Raw genomic sequence first — 6000 nt, 5'->3', positions numbered from 1 at the left:
CACAGTGGAGTCCAGATAGTCAGGAGTCAAGTTGGGCCTTGGACTGTGCCCTGTGGCCATGTGGGCCTTTTGGACTTTGGACTGGCCATTGTCCCTTTCTGAAGGATGCTTTTGTTTTCTCATGGACAATATGGTGGCTCTTGGCATCAATTAACAGTGTCAGTTAAACCTCAATGTGGTCCTTGTTTGAATTAGATGTGGGTCCTGTGACATTAGTTTAACTCTGCAGCTGGTTGTGTGTATTGTGTGTGTGAATGGTGTGTGTTGTGCGTGCGTGTGTGTGTGTGTCAGTCTCCTTTTCTTCCCTCTCTCCCTTGTGTGCTAGACGCCTGTACTCACCGTCATCGTCAATGTCGGCCTCGGTGTTCCAGAAGGACAATGGCCTAGAAAATCATCAGAAAGACTTGAAGTTCCAGTTCCATGGAGGCGGCGGAGTTCTCTGTGTACCTGTTGGATGAGTCTTTTGTTTTCTGTTTTTTGTTTCCACTAGGCTTTTGATGGCATTGGTACTGCCCTGGAAATCCTGATGGTTTGCTGTGTCATAATATGGTGGGCGGGGCCTTGTCTTCCACCTCGCTGTTGCTGGCTACCAACGTGGTCAGTGTTGTTAATACCCTGGCAGCTGGTGTGGTACATTGGCTGTTTCTTGGAGCAATCACCGCCATGGTCATAGTTTGACGGTAATTACCGCCAACCTCTTGGTCAGCGCCAATGTCAAAATGAGGGCCTTTCTGTCCATTGTTAGACCTGGCAGCTTTTTGGCGTGTCTCCCCTGTCTTTTTGTCTTCTGACCTCCTGGTTTTGGACTCTGTTTTTGCTGGTTTACTGTCTCTGCGCACTTCACCACTGCTAATCAGTGCTAAAGTGCTAGTGCTCCCCATAGAAATTGTACTGTGGACTGGTTCATCCATAATTGGCATATTTGATTTACTATTAAGTCCCTAGTAAAGAGCACTAGAGGTGCACAGGGCCTATAAATCAAATGCTACTACAGGGCCTGCAGCACTGGTTGTGTCACCCACATAAGTAGCTCCATAATCAAGTCTCAGACCTGCCACTGCAGTGTCTGTGTGTACAGTTTTGACTGTAACTTCGACTTGGCAAGTGTACCCACTTGCCAGGCCTAAACCTTCCCTTTTCTTACATGTAAGACACCCCTAAGGTAGGCCCTAGGTAGCCCCCAGGGCAGGGTGCAGTGTATGGTTAAGGTAGGACATATAGTAATGTGTTTTATATGTCCTGACAGTGAAATATTGCTAAATTCGTTTTTCACTGTTGCAAGGCCTGTCCCTCTCATAGGTTAACATGGAGGCTACCTTTAAATCTGATTAAAGTGTAGATTCCCTTTTGGAGCGGATGGACTTGTGGAGTTTGGGGTCTCTGAGCTCACAATTTAAAAATACATCTTTTAGTAAAGTTGATTTTAAGTTTGTGCGTTTGAAAATGCCACTTTTAGAAAGTAGGCATTTTCTTGCTTAATCCACTCTGTGACTCTGCCTGTCTGTGGATTCCCTGTCTGGGTCAGTTTGACAGTTGGGCTGTTCACACCTCTCCTCTAGACAGTGACACAAAGGGGGCTGGGGTGTAGCCTGCATATCTTGATTAGCCATCTGTGCTGGAGGGAAGGGGAGGAGTGGTCACTCACACCTGAAAGGACTGTGCCTGCCCTCACACAATGCCGTCTCCGACCCCCTGGTGAGTATCTGGGGCCTGGCCTGGACAAGGAAGGATCTTGCAAACACTTGAGACTTTGCTTTGAAGTTTGCAAACTTCAAAGGCAGAACTGGGTATAAGAAGCAGACCCAAAAACCCAGACTTTTAGAATCTTTCTGGAATCAAGAGGAACCTCTGCCCAGGAGAAGAGCTGAAGGAGGAGTTCTGTCCCTTTGCTCTGTTGCTTTGCTGGACTGGCCTGCAGTTGCTGCTTCTGCCTGAAAAGAGTGCAAAGGGTGAACCTTGCTGTGTGTCCTGCTTGAGAAAATTCTCCAAGGGCTTGGAGTAGAGCTTGACTCCTGTTGGAAGTCTCAGGGACACCAAAGACTTCAGTTTCCTTGACCTGCAGCACTGGGAACTGTGTGTTTTGTACTGTTCAAGAGGAGAAACCACTGCGACGCCGCCAACGATGCCACTGGCCTGCACCGTGACCTGCCGACGGCGCACAGAGTTGCATTGCCCCGCTTCGCACCGTGACCCTGGTCTCACCGACGCTGTCATCGGACGACTTCACTGAGCCGGTGCTCGCACCGCAACCTGAGGGCCCGCACTCCGGCGTCACCTGCTCACACCGTAGCCTGGGCATCCCCGACGACGTCGCTCCTGCTGACACCGGCGCCGCTGCCTGCACCGTGGCCTGTGAACACCGCTCGTGATGAGCACGAAGCACCGTCCCGTCCCGCTCTGCAGCCCCGGTCCACCGACGCCAGCACCATGGGCTCCAGTGTCATCACCAGGCATCCTTGCCTGCACCGTGGCCTGTGGACACCGCTCGTGAGTGTCACGAAGCACCGTCCCTTCCCGCACCGCTGGCTTGGGCCTACCGATGACAGCGCTACCGCAACGACACTGCCGCTGCCTGCACCATGACCTGTGGACACCGCATATTGCACCGCCCCGCTTCACACCGCAGCCCTGGCCTCACCAACGCCGCTGGACACCGTCACCGAGCCATTGCCTGCACCGTGACCTGTGGGCACTGCATGTCGCATTGCCCCACTTCCCACAGCAGCCCCGACGCCATCCCCGCCAGCGCACCTGATTTCATCAGCCCGGAGTTCGATCCCAGAGGTGCGTGACTTCAAGGGCCCGATGACTCCTGCACCGACTCCGAAACCGACGCCGGCGACTCCACTCCCCGGAGCTCACTGCGAGGGTCACGACGCCCTGCGAATCCAAGGTACTGTTTGTGGGTCTTCCCGACACCGCAGCTGGCCTGCGACGCCGAGGCCAGCCTGAACCTTTGGTTTTGTTGTTCACGACGCCGTGATAGCCCCAGGTGGAGTTATCGACTTCAAAGAACTGTATTGTTAAGTACATCTTGCATCATTCATATTTTTATTACTGTATGTTGGATTTTTACCGTATTTGGTCTTGTTTTATATAGATAAATATTGGCTATTTTTCTAAAACTGGTGTGGTGTCCTTTTGTAGTGCTTTCACTTATTACTGTGTGTTATGTGCAAATGCTTTACACATTGCTTCTGAAATAAGCCTGACTGCTTGTGCCAAGCTACCAAGGGGGTGAGCAGGGGTTATCTGAGCGGGTATCTCCCTTATCGTGACTAGAGTGAGGGTCCCTACTTGGACAGGGTGCAAACCGACTGCCAACTGGAGACCCCATTTCTAACATCCATTATCTCCTAAATGATTCATTAAGGCAATAGTATCTTGCCTGCATGCCTACTTTGTCTTTGAAGCAACCAAAATACCATCAATGTACTGAACTAACGCTGATTGGAAAGGCATTTTCAATGATTCCAGGTTCTTTTTCAACACCTGATTAAATATTTACAGTGACTCTGAAAAACCTTGTGGGATTCTGCACCAACGATATACTCAATTGCAAAATTGAAAACAAAAGAGAAATTGACTAGCCTCATGAAGAGCCACAGAGGAAAATGCTTGTGATAGATCCACCACAGTGAACGATTCTGCATCACATGGGATCTGAAACAAATTCACTGCTGGATTCGGTACCACTGGACAACATTTGACCACTATGGCATTCATTTTCCTCAGATCCTAAACAATTCTGAATTTTCCACTTGGCTTTCACAAAGCCACAATAGGAGAATTACATGGGCTGCTCAGCACTTCTTTTAAAACTCCCTCCTTCACAAAATCTGCAATTACAGGAGTAACTCCTTCAATTACAATTCGTGCCATATGATACTGCGAAACTTGCAGAAAAACTGCATTAGGCTTGACTTAGACTTTAATTGGTTCAACTCCTTTGATCAGAACAATATCTATCCCAGTAATGCCCCAAACTTTTAATGTAACTGTACTCTGTAGGTCAGCTTGCATGTCTTGTATTGTAAATGCAGGATAGAAACTAATCAGTGGAAAGTTCTCAATAACGAACTCACTTTCGATTTGAATAGATGAATCATCATCATCACCACTATTTGTCTGAATAGCAATTCCATCATTTGTACAGGTAATCGAGCATTTTGTTTTGCAAAAAAAATCTTTTCCCAATAAGGAAACTGGACTTGAGTCACAGACTACAAATTTATGCAATCCTTCAAAATTGCCAATTTAAACAGGAACTGGTTCAGTAATTGAGTTTGGCAGGAATTGATTCTAACTCCTACAATCTGTACTGTTTTCTCAGAAAGTGGCACATTAGGAACTTCTGCGGTTCTTACTGTAGACAGTGTAGCTCCTGTATCAACTAGGAATGAGACTTTATGACCCATTATTTTTCCCTTTACATATGGACCCTTTTGATCCACTTCCAATGAAGCTGCTAACACACATTCTTCCTCATCTGAACTTTCATCCATCACTTCATCATTCGATTCATCCTCACTATGAAGTCTAAATTGCTGCACCATGTGATTACTTTGATTTAACTTTTGACCTGTGTCCCACTGAGGACACATCATCTGCTGCTGTGGTGCCACTGGAGTTTGAGGTATCTGCATTTGTTGCTTTGGTATCATATGCACTTGGGACAGTGTAGGAGGCTGGCCTGGCTTGTAGTGGGTACCAAAGGTACTTACACCTTGTGTCAGGTCCAGTTATCCCTTATTAGTAGAGAAGAGGTGTTTCTAGCAGCTTAGACTGATAGAAGGTAGCTATGGCAAAGCAGCTTAGGCTGAACTAGGAGACATGCAAAGCTCCTACTATACCACATATATAATATGCACAATATCATAAGAAAACACAATACACAGAGTTACTAAAAATAAAGGTACTTTATTTTTATGACAATATGCCACAAGTATCTCAGTGAGTACCCTCAGTAAGAAGGTAAGTAATATACACAAGTTATATGTACACAAACCAAAATTAGGTAAGTAAGAGCAAGAAAAGTAATGCAAACTGTGTAGAATTACCATAGGTTGCAATAGGCAAGCATAGGTATAGGGGCAACACAAACCATATACTCCAGAAGTGGAATGCGAATCACGGTTGGACCCCAGACCTATGTGAGCTTGTAGAGGGTCGCTGGGACTGTAAGAAAACAGTGAGGGTTACCAAAATACAAAATACACCACCCCAAGACCCTGAAATGTAGGAGTAAAGTGCACCCAATACCCCCAGAGAGCACAATAATCGTGATAGGGGGATTCTGCAGGAAGAACAAACACCAGCAGTGCACTGACAACGGATTTCCGGACCTGAGAACCTGTAAGAAAAGGGGACCAAGTCCAATAGTTGCGACAGTGTCTAGTGGGGGCAGGAGCCCAGGAAACCCCAGATGAAGGTGCAAGGAAGCTGCCTCCGGTTGGAAGAAGCTTAGAGTTCTGCAAGAAAGAAGAGGACTAGGAACTTCTCCTTTGGAAGACAGATGTCCCATGTCGCGATGAAGCTTGCAGAGGTATTCCTACGCAGAAATACTGCACACAAGCCTTGCTAGCTGCAAGGATTGTGGTAAAGGTTTTTGGGTGCTGCTAAGGACCAGGAAGGACCACGATGTCGGCTTTTGGAGGAGGAGACAGAAGGGGCGCTCAGCAACTCAGAGAGCCCTCACAGAAGCAGGCAGCACCTGCAGAAGTACCCCCACAGGCACTTAGAAGAAGAGTGAACCGGAGTCCATGCGAAGTTACAAAGGGGGGTCCCGCGATGTCGGAGGACAACTCAGAAAGTTGTGCACTAGCAGAATGGAGTGCTGGGGGGGGCCAGGCTTGGCTGTGCATGAAGGAAATCCTGGAAGAGTGCACAGGAGCCGTAGCAGCTGCAAATCACGCGGTACACAGCTTTGCAGTCTAGCGTGGGGAGGCAAGGACTTACCTCCACCAAACTTGGATTGAAGAGTCACTGGACTGTGGGAGT

The sequence above is a fragment of the Pleurodeles waltl genome, chromosome 4_2 (assembly GCF_031143425.1).
Source record: "Pleurodeles waltl isolate 20211129_DDA chromosome 4_2, aPleWal1.hap1.20221129, whole genome shotgun sequence".
NCBI classification, from domain to species: Eukaryota; Metazoa; Chordata; class Amphibia; order Caudata; family Salamandridae; genus Pleurodeles; species Pleurodeles waltl.
Note: the sequence above shows the minus strand (reverse complement) of the source record.